This window comes from Camelus bactrianus, chromosome 4 (assembly GCF_048773025.1).
Source record: "Camelus bactrianus isolate YW-2024 breed Bactrian camel chromosome 4, ASM4877302v1, whole genome shotgun sequence".
NCBI lineage: Eukaryota > Metazoa > Chordata > Mammalia > Artiodactyla > Camelidae > Camelus > Camelus bactrianus.
The window spans coordinates 17366411-17387369 of record NC_133542.1 but is presented as its reverse complement, the minus strand read 5'-3'; the positions used below and the strand labels follow the sequence as shown (position 1 = coordinate 17387369).

Genomic DNA, 20959 nt, shown 5'->3' with positions numbered 1-20959 from the left:
TCAGCCCTTTAAGACATTACTGGCAGAGTAGAATTAACACAAGCTTTGGAGTTAGGCAGACTTGGGTTTGAACTCTAGCTTTGCTATTTCTAGCTGAGTTATTTTGACCAAGTTATTTAACATCTTTAAGCTTCAGTTTCCTTATTCATAAGATATGATAATACAACCTTCCTCATAGGATAAGTATTAATTAAAATTGTACATTTTAGCATACAGTAAGCTCCTAATTAATGGAAGTTATTATTAATACACTGCTAAGAAAAGAAAATGCATAGGGTACAAATAATATAAACATTTTATTAATAAAATAGAAGGATTATTTGTGGACAAAAAATTCAGGATTACATTTTCAAGCAGTCATCTCTTTCACCAGGTGTAGTCAGGTTTGCTCGGCTAGTGACAAAGAATATACCTAGTTACCTTCTTAAACCAGAGTCACGGGACATAAGTTAATGAATAAGATTTGATGCATTTGTGGAGCATGTTCAATTTTACATAGTCATTTGTATACCACTCACAGTGTTTACCCCACTCTTAGATGATCTATTATATTATTTTCTCAATATTTTTCTTTAAGTTGACTCACCTTTTTTCCAACTTTTAAGTCCCATTTAAAAAACACTAACTGTAAAAAAAAAATCATGCATTTGCTTTGCAAATTATGTTTTTTTTTTAAAATCCACTCTAGAAACACTTGAAAGAAGTTCCAGCTGTATTCCATGTACCACCGATAATCATCTCAAGCACCTCCAGAGCTGTTACTGTGCCTGGGAAAACACTGACACACATGATCTTCCTTGGTCCTTGTCATACGAGTCATATGAGTTAAGCAGAGAAGGCATGATTATCCCCATTTCAAAGATGAGAAAATCAGGTTCATGGATAGAACCTTATAGCCAGTAAATTTCCAGAACTGGGCCTGATACTTATGCTTTCTCCATATCAACCAATGCTTCTACTGTATTACTAATGCTTCTAAGGAACACCAATCTAGAACTGAAAATAAAGTTTTATTGATTTAGATATGACTATGTTGGAATTTTGTGGTAATCTGAATAGAGATCAGGTAGAAAAACAATTAACAAACAAAAAAACTGAGAGAGGATTGCCAGGTTGGGTGGGCAGCTTCTCAGAGCGCTCCTGATTATCTCAGTCCCCTAGGATTCATGCCTGGGTGATCCCTTCCACTTGAGTAACTTACTTTTAACCAATGAATATGGCAACTTAGAGGACGTATCATTTCCATGATTAGTTTACAAAAGATTGTCACTTCGATTTTGCTAGAAGACTCTCTCCCTTGCTGATTTTGATGAAACAAAGCTGCCATAGGAGAGAGGCCCCGAGGGCAGCCTCCGGCCAAAACTGGCAGGAAACCGAAGCCCCTAGTTCAACATCCCTCAAGGAAATGAGTCCTGCCAACAATCTCAGGCATCAAGTTGGAGGCAGCTCCTTCCCCAAGTGAGCCTTTAGCTGAGCCCCTAGCCCTGACTGGGGCTCTCACTGCAGCCTGGTGAGAGACTGTGAAGCAGAGGACCTGGTTAAACCCGCGGAACCCTGAACCACAGGTGTTTTAAGCCATTCATTTTTGGGGGGAGGGGGTGGATTTAATTTGTTATTCAGCAGTACATAATACAAGTCCACAGGGGTCATTTTCGGAAGTGAGTCAGTGGAGGTGGAATGAAGTGAACACAGCTCTGCACAGGCTCCAGGTGCTTGCAGTTCTCCCAGCCTGTGATATCTAACACTGGACACTATCTCTTATTCTTCCATTGTTTCATCCCTTCCCTCTCCCTTCCCCTCCTTCTCTTCATTTCTTCTACGCTTTCCTATACTTTTAATTAATAGAGCAGTTGGAAACTTAAAGTCAATAGCAACAGAAAACTCCTGCATCTGCAAAACATGATCATTTATACATTTCCCCTGTGCCCTGTCCTGGGCTTCAGATGTAGGCTTAGTGTGCACATGTAGGAGGTACTTAACAGAAGTCTGGCTGTTGGTATTATTTAATTATCATGGAGTTGCTGCATTGCTGTCCATTCCATTTTGTTTTCATTTTTCTATGTATTCTTTGTGGACTTTTTGTACTTCTGTTTTCTCTTTTCCGCTGCAGGCAATTTACAGCACTCATCTATCAGTACCACTTGCTGATCGCAATGTGCAGATGATTTTTCCTGCAGGTACTTGCTCTACAAAATTAACAATTTTGATTCATTTGACTTGATTTTTGAATTGATTAATTTTTCACTGAGCACGAGGAAATAACACCCATGCTTTTACATTGTTACTGATTCCCCCTAGTTTCTCCATTCCCTGCCCTACCTGAGAGATTTTCACTTTTGAGCAGTGTGTGCTTCTATTTCATATGTGCAAGTAGCTAAAGAGAATTAGGCAAGGACCATTCCAAGTGAGTCTATCTGCATAAAACCTTGAAGAAAATCTGAAAATAGTCGTAAGTGGGGGAGGGGCGGGGTGTGCGAAGGGATAGAGAGGGTGGGGGGGGAGGTGCCTATATGGATGAATTTGAGTCACAGGTTCCTCACTACAGACTAGCTAAAAATTAATAGTAGAACTCCTAAACATACACACACACGTAAATGAGTCAGTCACACCATAAAAACCTTCAACAAGTGCTGGCAAGTCAGATGGCAGACTCACCCCGAAACCTGTCTCTCCAATAAAAACCTTATAATTAAAAACAAGGCTGTCCATAAATTATAACATAATAGCAATTACATGCAACTGGTACAAGACTTGATTAGGAAGTTAAAAGTTAGCTTTCTCAGGTGAATTCTTTACCTCTACATATACAGCCAGCAGGTTATCATCTATTCTTGAAGAGTAAAATGCTACCTGGTGCAACTACTAACACCTACTGACCTTGGTCCTAGAGGGGACTGAGGTGATACAGTTTTTCTCATCTTGTAAGAACAATACTACTAGCGTTTGCCATATGCTGAGAAAGTTCCTACTATGTGCCAGATACTTTGTTAGGCACGGAATGTACTATCTCATTTTATCTTCTTTAAACTCAGGAAACAATTAATTTCACTTTTATAAAACTGAGGCTTAACATGGTTTACCGATTTTCCTAAATTGACCTGACTTTCCTAAATTTCCTAAATTAAGGTAAGTCACCAAATCAGGGCTTGGGCACAAGTCTACCTGATTCCCCAAAGGTGCTTTTTCCATCAGAGTTGTGACCTTGATAAAGGCCATGAAGTGGGTGAATATATGGAAGCTGGTGAATAGGATACAGTTGTTGATCTGGCCTTAAACCAGATCCTCTTGACTGTATGGTAGAAGGGGTAAGAGAGGACTTTCTCTGTTGCTACCTTTTTAACCCTGGACAAGTCACCCAGCTTGGTTGGGTCCTTTTTTTTTTTTCTCCCCAAATTGATTTTTTTTTGTTTGGCATAGTGTATTACAATTAGTATGCATAGAAAACCACATAAAATCACAGGGTAAATGGTTTATTCTCCATAATAACCACAGATAGTCTGCTGGGAACTTCTAGTACCCTCAGTATTTTAACATTTGTACGTTTCACAAAAAGTCATAGTCATACAAATAAGATTATAATACTTTTTCCAGGGAAAGGCTTTTTTGGTCCACATTTTCTATTTAAACAAAGAAACAAACAAACATCTCAACTGGTTATTACCTGATGTGCCTTCCAGATTCAGATTCTATTATTCTAGTCTATAAATTCCTCCACCCAGGTGCATCAGTCTGGCAAGCCGAAACTAAATAAACCCTGAGAGTTGGCCTGTCGTTCCTTGGAGCCTCCCTGTGGCAGGTGGTCAGGGTCTGAAAATGGAATGGAAGTTCCATGAAACTATTGCATGACTTTTCCATTGTGTTCCTCCCTCTCTTTCTCTCTTAGGTGCCTAGTTTGGTGAGATGTCCTGTGAGAACTTGAGGTGAGAAGAAGCTGGAAGTAGGACTGGGAAGGAGATGGAAGAATCAGCTGCTAAAATTCAGCTTCTAGTTTCCTGAAACACAACTGAGATTTTGAGGAGTGGAAGAAAGCTCTGTGCATAGGCAGAATGTCTTAGGGTAGCATTTAACAACAAAATTGATTGCAGTGAATTCCCATTTCTTACAATTTCATAATTCTCCGAAAGTATTTATTATTCTCAACCTTTTAAAAATTCTTAATGGCATCCTGCATTGCAGAAGTTGGCAAATGCTTTCTCTAAAGGGCCAGACAGTAAACTGTTTACCCTTGGTGGGCCATGTGGTTTCTGTCACAATTACTCAACTCTGCTGTTGTAACACCAAAGCAACCGTAGATAATACATAAATGAGTGAGAATGTCTGCACTCCAGTACAACTTTACTTACAAAAACAGGCAGCAGGACAGATTTGACGCAAGCCTCACAGTTTGCTGAGTGCTGGTATAGTGGAAACAGTTCAGTTGGAGTTTTGATTATGGCTCTTTGACTCCAGCTAGTATTCTTGGGGAATATATTTAATTTAGATTTGATGTACTTCCCTATGTGTAAAATGGGGATAATAAAACCTATTTCACAGACCGTTGTGAAGATTAAGCTATGTAGCTAAATACAGCAAACTGTCTGGCACATATTAGGTGCTTAATAAATGATAACTATAATTATTATTATCATCATAATGGTATTATTATTTTAATTTCTCTTAGTTTTTTTTTTTCAGTTGTTTCAGCAGTTTGACTAATGTATTTATAGAAAACCAGTAAGTGCTGTCGAGGGCAGCTGTAACTAACTATGTTTTCCTGGCTCATTATTGAAGATTCTTCTACTGGAATTGGAAAGTTGCTTTAGAGAGCATTGGCGCTCATTTCATACTTCTTGAGCTAACACTGTTCTTAGTTCCAGTTTGTCTACCTCAAGTCCTCTGAAAAGAACTGTATAGAAGGGTGGAGGTGTTGCTTTACTTTCTTATTTTCCTTGTTGGGTAATCATGCATATGTTGATTGGCATCAAGCAGAGCTCTTGCCTATCCTCACGCCATAACTTTCCACTGACTTGAATTCAGACCAGCCCCGGTGGCCCTGTGAGTGGGAAAGTCTTGGTGTGTCTGGCTTGGGCTGTGGCACCGGGAGAGGGTGGATGCACCTGCTCTACTTGTGTAACACTGGCACCAGTGGAGTGGTTGCTTCTCTGTGTATTTATCTTATTCTTCTTTGTGAAAGGTCACTGGCTGATCTGAACTGCTGGGCTGAGCCCCTGCCTGTGTGGGGCTCCATGTGTGCTGTACTGCCTTTTTCTATGGCATGCTGCCTCATTTCTAGAGGTAAATTTGGCTTATGAAAGTGAGACTCTAGCTTTTTATCTTTAAGAATTTCCCTAGAAGGAGAGATGGCTATGATTACATCTAAGGGTCTTGAGTCATTGTAGACATGAACTTACTCAAAGAGAATTTTTCGTTAAAGGAGAAAACCCATCACAGTAAAGCAGAAGCCGCAGGATGGGGCTTGGGTTGTTAACTTACCGAAAGTGTAAGGGCGACATTTAACAGATACCTTTCAATTCCTGCTATTGAAAAGATGGTCAGTTCTTTTCTCTTTTTTCTGGTACCTTTCCCCCTCCTCTCCTTTTCTTTCTCCTATCTTATAATGAAGAGTAAAGACAAATGACAACACATGTGCTTTAGGCTGATACAGAGGCAAGATATCCATTTAATAACAGAAGTTGGGTCAAAGTTCACTTTTCTCTTTTTCAATTGAAATTATAGTGTGCATAGGCTAATTAGATGGAAGGCTTTAAATATTAATGAAGATAAAGCTTGCAAAAGTGCCTCCAGAGAAAGAGTCTACAACAACGTAGTAATATTTAAGGATAATATTAAAAGTATTCCTACATGCATTTTAAGACAAACATTTAATTTGTCTTAAAAGACAAACTTTTTTTTGGTAGATAAAATAACTAATACAAATACCAAATATTTTTAAATTAAAATTCACTCTAAATTATTATAATTCTGGGAGTATAACATAATAGAGATAAGTGAAAAATGCATAATATTGTATATTTGTGCCATTTTCTGCTTTTGCTTAACCTTTAGAAAAAGTGTTCAAGTTACATCAAATAACAAGGCAAGTTTATAGTCTAAATTGTTTTCTTCTGTTTTCCTTCACTTCTATATATAGAGGTATTTCTATGCTAAGCTAGTTCATTCTTTTAAAGTCGCTGTAGATTTTAAAAGAGATAACAGATATTCTAGTAACTCATTTATGCTCTTGTGTTAATGGATATTTAGCTTGTTTCTTATTTTACTTAGGCACGTTTATACTTGCGTACTCATGACAAAGTTAGGAATAGTATGTTAATTTAATGGGTGGTGTTTTCTTTCATAATACCAGGCTTTTTGTTTTTTTTTTTTTTTCACATGAAAAAAACTTGATTATATTTTAAATGTTTTTTAACAGTGAAAAAAACTATGATGATATTTCTTGTCTTATACAATGTTTTGTTATCCCTTAAGTTAGTAATTATTTTTATAAAAGTTTACTTGATGTTCTGTGTATCCAGGACTGCCCTCTGCCCTTGGCCATGAGCTTTAGACTCTGGTTTCCCCGTTCTTGCCCATCTATGACAAGGAATCCATGGGGTCCTTGGGGATGGGGCCATGCCCACTGCAACCTGTGCCACTGTGCTCTCCTGGACCTGGCTTCTGAAACCCTGGACTCCAGAATTCCCTGCCCAGATGGTCCCAAGCACCCTTTCAGATCCCTCTTTGCAAAGGCAGATGGTCTTACTGTGTGCACTCTCCAAGGTCAAGGACTGATGAAGGAGCAGGTGTTGTAGTGTTCACAGGTTTGTGCAAGACCCCTTGTAGTAAAGGAAGGAGCTGGGGGTGGGCTGTGGACTGGAGGCCTCCATCCTCGGCTGATGTGTGTGCACCTGTCAGTAATGCACCCTCAACAGATGACTGGACTAAATAGCCTCTTAGTTTCTTCAAATGCAATTGCTAGTATCTTTGCATAATGCCTAACTTCTTGCATGCCTTTGAGAATGATCTTATGAAACAAGCTCAAAATGCTTTTGGAAATGTACTATATATATTTATATTGACTCCAGGTCTATTTCAATGATTTAGCTATATCAGAGACCCAGGAGTGTAGGTTTAATTTGAAATCCAGTAAAAATTAATACTATGGTTGGACTCTGGTCAGACAAGTTGCCAGTAACCCACCTGTGGCGTGGGATTAAAGGTGACTCTTCCAAATTCTCACATCAACATACCAATTTGGCCTTACTTTCTCTCCCTTTCTCTTGATTGCTCTCATATGATTATTTGCATACATGTCTTCCTCACACCACTAAGGGATGCCTTATTCATCTTTGCATTATTCTAAGTTTCAACTACAGGGCCTGGCCCAGAGTGTTTACTCAACAAATGTATGTTAGAGAAATAATTATATTCAGCTAGAAATTCTCATTCAGATTTCTATATCTGAACAACTGGCTTTCAGCTTTTTGGGTGGGATAAAGAAGAAATATGGGTTTTAGGTACACGCTATACTTTAATGTAGAATTTAAGAGCTACCACACAAGTTCAGAATCCTCTGTGGTTTTCCAGTGTTAAACTCACTTCTATCACTAGCCACGTCTCAATGCTAGGTGACTCTTATCCTGGCATGTTTTGGCAAGAAAGAACTCTTTACCTGGTTTGTCTAATCTACTTTGGCTTCTAGTTTCAACAAGACTTGTTTACAAGCATTTAATTTTAGCTCTTGGGCTATAACATGTCATTGTTCTTTTTCCTCGTCCTCTGCCCTTGTATTTGGAAATAGGCAGGCATCTTCAATTCTTGCTATTCCTGTTTGGTGTGCTCTTAGATGGATTTTACCTTTGCCTTTTGGCTTTCCTGGCACTCCAAGATATCTTACAGTTGTATTTCTTATATAAGAAAATATAGACTATGTTATCACAAAGGGAAGTGGAAATTGGGGGATATTATTTAAATGATTCAGGGAACTCATATGCTGGCTTGAAGGAAAATTAAAGCAAGGTATTTGAGTTAATTTATCTCATTTGATTGTTCAATTCAATTAACAGGATATTCAATTTCCTGGATAATACATTCCTATATTCATATATTCCTACATAGGATAATAATTTCCTATATTCAATTTACAGGATAATACATTCAGGTCTTATTCAATTTTATCTGTTCCTGTCACAATGAATCTAGAAGAAAAAAAAGTATATTTGGGGCTTAGTTTAAAAAATCATTTTTAGTAAAATTATTTTTATTTTATTTTTTTCTTATTTAGAGGAAAATGAATTCCATAGAAAAATAATAATGAACTTTGGACAAAACAATGTTTTCCTAAGAATAAGTACTTCATGAAAATTGAAAGTACCCAAAGCAATCTTACACAAGTGCTTTGAAAAGTCTCTTGCACAATTCAATTTCTTTATAGTACTTACACAATCATATTTCTGAATAATTTTCTATGAACATTTTTTTTTTTGCCCACAAGTTTGAAGATGTACAAATAAAGAGATAACTTTGGAAGAAAATACATTTGTGGTTGTGTACTTCTACACCAGGACAGACATAAAATTATGTTTTGTTTTTTTTTTTTTTACAGTACAATTTTCATGTCAGTTTTAGAGACAAGGAAATGTGAAACACTGTAGAAGGTATCAGTTCGCCACCTAGAGGGGAGATATGAAATTCAACATTTCTCCAAACTTACTTCAGGAGAATTCATTCATTCATTCATTCATTTAATTACTCATTTAATTATAAAAAAAAAAATGAAGTACCTACTAGGCTTAATTATTGTGCCAGTGCAGATTTGATAATCTACTCAAGAGCTATGAGATCAAAGAAACTACAAAGTGTATCTTATTTTAATTGCACAATTACATTTAAAACCTTTTATTTTTATTTTTAAGATTTTAACTCAAATATCTGGACAATTTCAAGTATCTGAATTTGTGATGTCTATTACTTTTATCCCTTGGGCTGTAACAGATTTTTTTTTGTTTTTTACTCATCCTACTGAAATATCTATAGTGCAGATATTAGTGACTTCCCTGTACAAATTAGGAAATGTAGTCTCAGAGAAATTAAACAACAAGTTTAAAGTGTCACAGCTATTTAATTATAGAGCCAGTGTCTGAACTGAAGCCAATCTGACTCCAGAGTGAAATCACACTGGTCAATTTTAGTCTAATGTAGATGCTCACAACCAACCAGACTGCAGCTTGGGGTGTGGGCAGTGCTTAGGGGTTGAAAAGGAGATCATGGCCAGCATCAGATGGTCAATGAAGCAGGCTGGGAGAAGCCCTACGAAGCCAACTACGTAGACAGGGTATACTAAAGATGGTAGGATTGCTCACACATATGGATTTCTTCTACCCGGAGGAACGAACTCCAAATATCCCTGAGTTAGTCCAGTCTAGGCAAGAGTAAACAAGGCTGGGACAGTTGGTGGGCATGAGTGCCCCTTGTAGCTGGGTGTCTAGCATCATTAACAACCACATCTCATGTAATACAGAGATATGCAATTTATAAATTAACTCCTGCAGTCTGATTCAATGTAATTGCCATTTCTGCCAGGTAGACAGGGCCAGTGTTAGCATGCTGATTATATATATGAGGAAACTGCAATACAAGAGGTTCCCTGAATTCGAAGGTTGCAAGGTAATCATTGGTGCCAGAACCAATCCCTAGGTTTTTTGAAGTCAATCCAGCATTCTTTCTATCATTTCTCACTGCCAAAAGAACCAGCTTTGCTTTCTCTGACTTTTCTTAGTCACTCCTGTGGTTTTATACCATTCCCTCCTTCTCACTAAATAACTCTCTGGCAAGGCAGAAATTCCCATGAAAACAGAAAACAAATGTACCAGAGAGGTTGACTGTATAAGAGAGAAACAGATAAGGAGAAGGCATGTTGCAAAGTTGTGTCCATTCCTGCAAAAGAGAAAAGGGATGTTTTGGGAGTAAAGAAAAGAGAAAATGAAACACCATGGGTCAGTTCTGAGGTGGTGAGGAGAGCAAATGCCACACGCATACCCGAATCTCTTCAATAGGTATGACCCTGAAGAGCTGCACACAAGGTGAACAAACGCACACTGCACTGTGGAAATTGTCAGCCGTTGGGATCCTATGTGAGCCATTTTTCAAAGTGAAGAAAACTCGGATCAACCTCTACTTTGCATATGCAGAGGACTTTGCCCCACTGTACCCAGAAAGCTTGAGAACACCACACAGGCATAACTCCAAGACTATTTTGTTTACCAGGAAAATATGCTTAAATGCTTAAAAAGAAACATTAAAATTTAATTCTACTCAGGGACATGTGATATGTGCATGATGATCTTCTACTGTGAACTTGGAAGACTTAACCTTTCTGCATCTGCTGCTGAGACAGGAAGGAGAGCATTTTCTTAGGGTTTTGAGCTACTTCAGTTGAAATCTGTCCAAAACACAGCAGCACCAGAGACTGCATCTTACTTATTTTGTATCTTTCTCTGCACCTAACATAATTTTTTTTGGTGATTAATAAAGGGTGCTGTATTTTACTTAGGTTCTAGATATTATTCAATAAATTTAAAGTATTTTATTAAAGTCATTCGAAGACAATTTACATTCAAAAATTGAATCAGTTTGACTCACATTTCCCTCTGGTTGGAAAAGTCACAAACTCTAAAGCAACTGTTTTCTTTCTGAAAAAAGTGAAAAAATAAAAAATCACCCAGAAGCAATGGCCCTGATCCTTATGCTTTATTTATGTGCGGTTAAAGTTCAAATTTCTCAACATACCATAATCTCAGTCTAACTGGCCAAATTCCACATTGGATAATTAAATCTAGTTTAGCAGGGCAGATTTGGATGGAGGGAGTAGTCACACTGTACTTCTGGGGGAATCTATTAGCCAAGTTTACTGTGTTTGTCATGAGCGGTTGGACTCACCTCACTTGCTGACTGGACTCACCCAGCAGGTTCTACAGGTGAGATCACTGCTGGGCTCTCTCACTCCCCAGCCTGGTAGGCAGAAGAGGCTATGAAATAAATGGCCTGACTTTGGATTTCAGAAATTGTCTTTCCTATTTCCTCTCCCAAACCCCTTCTTCTGCCAACTCTAGCGACGGAAGCATTCATTTATAACTCATTCATTCATTCAACAAATATTTACTGAATACCTATAATTGTAAGGCAATGACCCGGGCCCTAGAAATGTAATAGTGAACATTTACTGCCTTCAAGGATTTACAAATGAATAATTATAATACTCAGTGAAAAATGTTACCATTCACAGAGCTTATAAATCTAAATCTTTCTTTTTTCTGTCTTTAAAAAACAGAAAGGGCGCAACTGCTGTTTGGAAAGGTATGGCATGGGAATGTATTTATATATTTGAACGCATAAAATTAATGGATGTGTGAAGACCTGTTCAGCTGTCTCACTGTCTGTTTGGAGTAAACCCCACCCTCCCTGCTGTACCCTGACTCCACCTTGGCCAAAGCCACCAACACAGTATGGCTGGAAGCTCTGCTCTCCAGGGTCTCAATCCACACTGTCTTTGAGTGTCTTCATGGTGCTGTCCCACTGGTACTCAGACCCAGTGGTTAGATAAAAAATTTCACATAATATTCCTGTTTGGCTTTGTTATATTAGATGAAAAACAGGTATGACTGAACTTACTTCTCAAAAAGCCCTCATGTTTCAGCAAAAGTCTCTTAATTCTCTGTCATCACATAAACAAAGAAGAATGACTATGCTTAAACTCTCCTAATCAATTAAATTCATAATACAATTAGATAATGTGTTGCCTTGCTTATGAAATGTAAACATGCTTTGAAAACCTATTTACAATGGAGTTTTTAATGACATTCTTATTAATAGGCTGTCATTGTAACAATATTATAACATTGTTTATATGGAATCTTAATTCCATCTGATTTTTTAAATTTTTAGCTCCCTTTCCCCAGTTGTAAAGGGCTATCCAGCCTGTACTTTTTATGATTGTGAAGCTTTAGGTTATTTGTAGATATAATATCCACTGATATCCACATCAATCATTGATTCAACAAAAAATTATTGAATGCTACTGTGTGCTTGGACTTTCCCAACGTTGTGAAGGATGAGAAATTAAAATTTTCCTCCCATACATTAGCAACTTAAGAGTTTTTTTTTAATCCATGTATTTTAAACATTGGTAAAGATTGCCTCATATTCATAGGTTTTTCTCAATAGTAAGAAATCATTGGTGTTGAATAAGGTATGAATTACAGTTTAAGCCTTTTTTATATTTGCTGCCTTTATAAGACATTTTTCTCCATTAAGAGCTACCTGCATAAGGGGAATGTTCTGATCAAAGACACTCACATACATGGAGTTTCAATTATCTTCAAATCTAGGTAACACTGAGTCGTTGAGCACATGTTAATTTACTGACATAGGTGAAGACTGGATCTTCCTTCTAGAGGTTTATAATCTAGTAAGTGAGAGATTTGCGTCTTTCAAAATGTGACATTCCTTCCCCACTCCTTAGATAGTGAAAGCAGTTGTTCATGCTTTATTTGTTTCCCAAACTTCAGTTGTTCCTGTGCCATCTTCCCAGTTTTTGCTGTAGTCACATATCACCTATCCTATTGTGCTCTGTAAATATACTACTATTTTTAACTTAATTAAATTTAATTAATAATATCTGTTAAATCATTAGGGTAATGTACTAGCTATCCATTTTTCAAATATACCTTAATATAAATATATGACTACTAAATTAAATATTTTCACGTGTGTCTGTGTGCATCCTCAGATCTCAAGTGCTCTTGGTACTAAACAGACCAGACTTTGGGAAGCTTTACATGTAGGAGTTACCTTTGAAAGTGAGGAATGGCAGAAAAACAATAAAATGTATAAATAATGATAATAATCATAGCAATGGTAACAACAGCTATTATTTATTAAAGGCTATACATGTATCATTTAAATTTATCTCATTTTATCTCTGCAACTCTCACAGACATGCCTATCACAATGTGAGGCAAAAGGGCAGGAAAAAGGGAACAGTGGAAGTGAAAATTCATTTTGTGTAGAGCAGCTGTAACTCATACAGGCCCTCATATTTTAGTGTTTGTTCTTTAGTTAGCTGAGGTTTCATACCAGATTTTATGAAAATTGGTGTATGATGGTGGCAGATTAAAACACTTTTTATCAAATATATTTGCTGTTAGTCAAACAGAATAATCATCTCAGAAAAAGGATGTTAGTGTCAATTACACCCATTCTAGGAATGCAGGGTCAAGTGGGAGAAATCAGATTAAAAATTTTGGGGAGGGGGGGCTAATGGTTTTCTGTTTCTCCAGTTGCTAATAAGTGAGAATGTCTTTGTCCTACTGAACCAAGGCATTTCTTACAAAGCCTCTGCATTCTCTGGTATAAGTGCCTAATTTACTAAAGGCAAAATTCTTCCAGTTCTCTGCTAAAAAATGGTAAAATAAATATTTTATAAACATCACAAAATTAAAATGAAAGTTGAAAGGAACCTGAGGGGCCTAAGACAACTCCCTCACTTTACAGAGGGAAAAAAATGTTGAAACGCAGCAGTAACTAGAAAAAAAATTTCCCTGTGTTTGCATACTTAGTATTTCCATCATAAAGTTTATGATATGCACATCTTTTTATTTGCATACCTTAATTTTGCTTCCAATATACAGTGAACTCCAAGTACAAACCATGCCTTGCTTGTTTCTCATCTGTGTTTTCAGCAGAATGTCTTGATTTATTGGTGCTAAATAATTGTTTTTTGACTAACTAAATGGGATAATATATCCCTTAAACCTATCTTTTAACTCTTCTTTGACATAAGCTTTCTGGATACTTAAATTCATTCCATTATTTATCTTCCCTATAAAAGTGTTAAGACAGTGTATGAGGATTACTTTGGCGTGAAATGTACATTAAGAAGTGTTGTATTTCCAGAGCCCTGTCTGTACCTTGTGCATCTTCCTTTTTAAGCCTCAAATTTTTTTTTTTCTTCAGCAGCTTGATGGAATATAACATGCTTCTCCTACCTTCCCCTTTTTCCCGTGCCTTTTCCTCAACCAGGTGGTTTGTGTATGTGTGTGTGTGTGTGTACGCATATGTGTGTGTTTCCCATTCCTTCTGGCACTTGGACTTCTTTTTCTGCCGAATGAGTCTGTTAGAGTGGAAATGTTTAACTCACATTTCCCATCTTGGCTGGGAGAAGAGGTCTGAAGGCAAAGATGCCTGAATATGCTTCATTTGGGTCCTCACACAACCCTCCTGACCCTCTCATGAGAACCCCACTTTATATTCAAGTTAGAAAGCATCAGTGATCAGCCACTGTGCAGAAAAAAATCACAAGATCTTGAAATTACAAGATCAGTGTTCAGTTTAGAAAGTTTTTCTTTGAAGAAAGAGAAAAAATGTTATTGATTCATTTGTGTGTACAGTTTTTCTTAATGCCTAGTCTCCCTTCACAAAGGATTTAAGGAGTTTCTACAAACAAATAATACTGTAGGATAAAGAGTGGAAAGAAAAAATATATAGTTATGGCAAAAAAGGGAAAGGGAAATAGGGGTAGGATTATAAACTGAAAACGAATTGTTTCTATTCTAGCATACAGTAGCTACTGCTGTTGAACATTTATTATATGTGGAACACTTAACACTACCTAACCAAAATATCTAATCTAATCTCATGGAATAATTACTGTTTTGAATCTGTTTAGATTTTGTAGATGTAGAAATTGAGGCTTAGATTAGTTTATTCGACTCTACACTGCTAATTAGTGGTGGAAATGGGAATGAATTAGCTTCGTTAAATTAGTCAGTTCCCTCCTCACCAAAAAGGACAAGAGGTAGAATTGGTTGGAGGAGCAGTAATTGTTGGGTACTGGGGATAGGTGTGGTTTTTACCGAGAAACTAGTGAAATACACAGGCTGTCCCTGCTCTTTGCTACAATGCAGGTCAAAAAGTAGATCATTTAAAGCTTAATGTTATCCTTGCAGGTTGTATTCTTCACCAAGATCTGAATATTAAATAAACCATATAGACTTAGCAATATGCTGTAAAAGTGAAGATACTATAAAATTCTGCTATAATGTAAACTGCTCAAAATTGTGGTCAAAGCTCTTTAAAATCCTCAAAAATCACCATGCACATTCATTAAACAGTTCAATAATGCACACACACACACACACACACACACACACACACACACACACACAATAATACAATACCATACTGCAATATCACAAATTGGACCTAAAATGAATTCACTGGCTGTAATAAATACTAAATATTTAATAGGTTGCAATTTTGTTTGCACTAGACTTAGAACACAGGGTAAAATTGGGACAACCTGAATAACAGTTCTCTTGAGAAAGCTTTTTTGAAGGCTTTTTTTCCTCTAGATAAATTTCCCTGCAGCAAATGAGAGCCATCAGAATAGAATGATTCCCTAGACCTTAAAGCTACCTCCAGGTGCTGTTACTTTGTCTCCTTGACAGCTTATTGAAATAGATCAGAGTAACAAGTCAAGGAAAATATACTGACTCTCTGTATCTCGGGCACCATGCTAGGAACATTATGCATGTCATTTTATTTAATTTAATAGCAACTCCATGAAATATTATTACCCCCCATTTTAGGGAAACCAATTGAGAAACAATAGAAAGATCAGAGAAGTGAAATAATTTGCTTTTACAAAGCGCATAGGTAATGGAGCCTAAATTTGAACCTGGGTTTGGTGCCAAACTAGACTGTCTGCCAACTCTCTCAAGGAACTGCTAAGGTTGTCACAGAGGCTTGACTATGTATAGACAGTTGCTTCAAGAGAGGAAAAAGGCAAGAGGATTTGTTATATAGGTTTTAAACTAGCTAAAATTGCAAGATGGAACTATTATATTCTAGTTATTGAGTAGAGGTATATCATGTTCAATGTGTTTCTCTCCTCCACATGCTGTCCAGGTGATAAAGGGGCCTAGGAAGAGGGACTAGGGAATATCTTCTCTGTGTAGGTCACAGCCAAATCACAGGATGAACGTTTATCGCTTCTTTCTCCTACATCCAGTCTCTCTTTTGATGAGAAGAATAACTTCATTCTGAATCAATGAAAAGACTTCTGTCCTCTTGCCATTGGATGTACATTATCTGCACTTACAGAATTGAAATTTGCACATCAAAGGAGCATTCTCTTGGGAAGAAAGATAATGAGATACATTGAACGAGAATGGGTACTTTTAAAACTGTGGAGACCTAGGATCAATTTCTGGGGTTGATGCTTTTTAGTAGCATAGCCTACCTTACTTCTTTGAGCACTGATTTTTTTTTTTTCTGAAAAATGAGGGTGATCCAAGTTACCTCCAGAGTTATAATAAAAATTAGTGCCATGAGTTTATCTGTATTATATGCATTATGAGACAGAAATGAAGTCTTTTCATCTCCCGTATTTGCCCAAGCTCTTCCCTTCCTTTGCCTCCTCTCTTCTCCCCTCCTCCTTTCCTCTCTTCTCCCCTCCCTTCCTCTCTTTTTCTCTCTCCTCTCTTCCCCTTTTGTTTTCTTTTTCTTATTGTTTCTGTACCCAGCAGTTTTTCATAAGCCCTAGAGTTTTGTATATGTATATTGTTGCTGCAACTATGTAGAAAGGAGACACTGATTCTTTGCATCCTTTTACATGCTAATATAATGTTTCATTCGCACAAGTTTTAGAATGAAAGTCTGGATGCTGGTGGATTGGTAAGAAAGCAATGCTTATTTTACCTTAACTTGAGCACTGAAGAGATACCCTTTCACCGTGGTTGCAACTCCATGCTTCTAAGAACTGGGGAGTTAAAGAACTTATCACTTCTGATGGACTAATCAAGCAAAAAGACTGAAATGAACAGTCCATAACACCAGTCTATAACACTACACTACATTACAAATGTTAAAATGTATTACAATGATCATTATTAATTATAATTCTTATAGCCCAAGTTTACACTGTTGTACAAAATTCCTTATATCATTTTATGACTCACACTGTCTCTGTTCAAGAAAATATATTGTAAAACATAGCTAATGATTGCAATAACAACAGGAACAGTAAGAATGACCTACTGTGTAACTCCTTCCTAAATATTTTCCCATTAAGGCAATTTTGAGATCCAGCTTTTCTGTGGTTAAACACTGGATAAGAAAATATTAAGTTGGAAACTCCGAAGATGATGTAAGTAATTGGATGTATTTTAGAGCTGGATTTCATCGACAACTAGCTTGTCACTGTCATCCTGTAAACGTCTTTCTGTACTAACCCCACTGCCCCGGGCAGTTGTGTGCCTCTGTATGAAATCTCTCAGCTGTGGCCTTCTCTTGGAGGGAGGGAGCTGGCCAAAGGTTGTATACCAACCAAAGCTCCTCGTTCTATTGGCCTAACTCTCCTGAGCCTACATTTCTCAACAAATTTCTCTTTCTCCTTCTCTTTTGCATAAATCCAGGGGAATCATTTCCTTTGATTTACATGGAAGAGTCTGTACAGCTAGTCTGGCAGTTAGGGTTCTCTGCTGGATTTTTAGCTTTCACAATTTCCAGCTGGAGTGCATGGACTGACTTTTAATAGCAACACAAAAGTTTGGGGCGAAAGAGAAACATGGTTTCCTTCACAGACCCATACTGGCTCTGGTTAAGATCAAGGGCCCTGAAGTCAGACAGACCTGGATTTCAGTATCAGCTCAAATAATACACTTCTTCATTAAGAGGCCTAAGGTATAGTCTATTAAATAATACACATTTCACAGGATTGTAATGAAGAGGAAGGGAAGTAATATTTGTAAAGTGCTTCATGGATTGGCCGGCATATAGTAAACATTTAATAAGAAGTAGCTATTATTATTTTTTGCTCAAAATATTTTGTCTGCCAGCAGTCATGAACGTCAGTCTCGTGTAGACTCCACGACTAGGGCTTGGAGAAGAAAAATGGTCTGAACAGTTTAGACAATTGTCTTTTCCCTTTCAACCAAGGGAAGCATTTTTGTTCGTAAATCCAGACCCATGTCACTTTAGTTACCCAGGCACTTGCCAGATGTGGACTTCACTTTTATGCAATTGGAAAGCATTTAAAAAGTTGTGTGCACGCACACACAAATACACATGCTGAAGCATTATATATGAATATACCTTCTGTAACATTTTGCCCTTCTACTCTCTCCTATGACTACAGCCCTATGAAGCAGGTTTTATATTATCCTATTTTATGATTAAAGGAAAAGGGAAGCAACTTGGCCAGGCTAAAGGCCTTGCAGCTGATTAGGGATAGAGCTGAGGTGTCCTGACCCCTTTCCGGTTTTTCTTCCTTTGTCCTGCTCTGATGACCATGGAAATAAAATACACTAGAACTTGGCTGCCAAAGAAGTTTCAGCTGATAGGTAACCAAAGGAAACAGCATGGCTGAAATCCAGTTAAAAGTTAAAAGTCTGTTGGGCAATTTCTCTTTAATCGACAACAGGAATTGCCGTCAGTGCCCTGTCTAGCCACTTTGCAAACAGCGGGGTTATTAGCAAGAGCTCACAGTAGACGGTAAATGCTTCCTAAGGGAGCAGTGATTGCTTTGGCTGGGTTCTGCTGTAGCAGTTTCCTGGCGGTGAAGAGGCTGTAGTCAGACAATCAGAGGCGGTAACCATTTACTAATAACCATCTCAGGCTTTTGGCACCTTATTCTCTGGCACTGTCTAGGGAAGCTCTTTATGTTTATTCATGCTACTTGTCAATTCAAGCTGCTTGTCTAATTTCGGTGGGAAATATGACACTGCCTGTCAAACCGCTCACCTCAGTGGGATCCAGTATGTGCCCTGCACAGTGCTCAACGGTTCTGATCGTCTTGGATAACCCAACAGCAGACAGAGGTTTTTAAACAGGGACGCAGTTTGCACAGCTTTTCCATCCGTGGTTCCATGGTGTTTTGAAATCAGGTTGCGGTCCTGAGTTATTGACACAAGGAAACACTTTGATGCTTGTATTGCCTCCTTGGTTTTCTTGAACCTCACATGGACTGGCTTCATCCTGTCCCCAAGTCCATAGCCCTCTATCTTCCTCCCCGCTTCCTGTGCCGGCTTCCTCTGGTTTGTGGGCTGTGCATTTCATCCTGTTCCTTCAAGGCGTGCACCGAGCCGCTGGTCAAACAGAGTTTTTGTGGTGCTTCTGCTATCTGCTTATCATCCAATCCCAGGCTCAGGTTTTCGTTCCCTGTTTTTTATACCTAGAATAGCTCTTTTCCAATTTGTCTGTAGCTTTTTCTTTCAATTCTCTCTCCCTTCTTCATGGTAATTAAGCTGGGGTTATTGCTCCTTTTCCAAACCTTCATTTTCTAATACCTTTCTTCCTAAAGAGTTATGTTAGTGAGTTTAACCTAAATATGTTAATCTTGGTACTGATTTGATGACTTCAAAAACCCCAGATTCCTTGACAGTTTTTTTTTTTTTTTGGGTAAGAGCTTGCCTGAAATCTCTGCTAATCTACCCATATTTCTTTCTAAAGGCAATTACATAGAATGCCTCTTAAAATGAATTTTCTAAATTTGCAGGTTGGTAGGCTTCTCCTGGGACTCTGGAGAGTTAATAAGTCATGAAGATTAGGTCTTCATATGGGAAATATGAAGTCTCCAGTGTGGATAAATATGACTTAAGAAGACCCTACATTACAGGGAAGGTTGAAGATTTTTTCAACCATTTTACAATGGTAAAATGCTGTAAAATGCTCTCTTTACATCAGTTACTGCAGGTTATATTATATTCTCCCTCTAGGTTATATTATATTCACATTGAATCGTTCCACGGATTTTGCTTTTAGCCTCCATATACTATATATGTTTCAGACCTAAGTAGATAAATTGGCCTTATAGATTTAAAGGAGATTGCAGCAGCTGCTACTGGGAAGTTCTTCTTGAGTTAGCTAAGAACTTGTGAAACTTAGTCCTTGATATTTCACTAGCTGCCATTTGTGATAAATGACAAAATAGTCTAGGGTTAAGGGATGACTATGGTCCTCATATCACGGTGGGGAACCCTGGTGGCCAAATGAAGGGGAACCTCCTACTCTTATTTCTTATGCCGTGACTATCATTGAAGGGCTTATTCCTTCTCCTACTAAAAAAAGTTTGCAAATTTTAATACTTTCCTCTAATGAAAAATAAAATTACAAGATTGTAATACTCTTCCAGTGCCCTTGAAATTGTCAAAGGTTGCCCAAGGGCTTCCCAAGGGCAGGACTGGGTCTGACTCAGTCACTCTTTCACATGGTGCCTGGAGCACATGGAAGGCACTCAATAAATGAAGTAAATGAATGAATGGAAAGATAGAACCAGAGTCACATTTTAGTGGCTTAATTACATATTTTCAGAGCAATGCAGTATTTAAAAGGGGACAGTGATAATACATTTCTAAAAGAAGATGAATGGCATATTTAACAGTTCCAAAGAAGAAGGAATTCAGCCTCTATCACTTAATCTGTGATTTCAAATACAGAAGCATTAAGAAGTCCTTGTGGCTGAATGTGGGTGAATCTTTAAGGTTCGTTGAAGACCCAGGCTGCCCTTGTGGACATCAATACTCCCACAGAGCACTTTCCATGAAGAAAAGTGTGGGCTTGCTGACTTTTCATCAAAACTCCTAGAATTTGGCTGACTGCCTGGTTTTATCCCAGGACATTAGTCAGCCCACAAATCCCACATTTGTTTATTCAGACCAGAGCAAGTGAATACTGCCATTCTCCCATCTCCTTTGTTGGCAAATCCTTTGTTAACCTGAACTGAGTTCTGCAACACAAAACGACATGACTAATCTTTTGGGGGTTTCCCCTCCCAGGTTCTTGTATGAGCAGCTAAATCTATGGACCACAAAGTCCTACACTGTTGTTTTTCCTTATGCTGCCCTTTTATTCTGATGGTTCCACGTTGTACTTAAGGAAACCAATACCTTCCAGAGTGTGGTGGAACTGGCGCCACCATCAAGAA

The 20959-nt window shown here is 37.8% G+C and overlaps 1 non-coding gene across 1 annotated transcript in view; it reads right to left on the bottom strand.

Annotated features, from left to right (window-relative positions):
• Nucleotides 1-217: 217 nt before the first annotated feature.
• LOC105071281 (uncharacterized) overlaps nucleotides 218-20959 on the bottom strand; it is a 109952-nt gene continuing 89210 nt past the window's right edge. Inside the window, exon 4 of the transcript XR_012506335.1 lies at nucleotides 218-3807. This is a non-coding gene — a transcript (uncharacterized LOC105071281). The remainder of the gene's footprint in view (nucleotides 3808-20959) is intronic.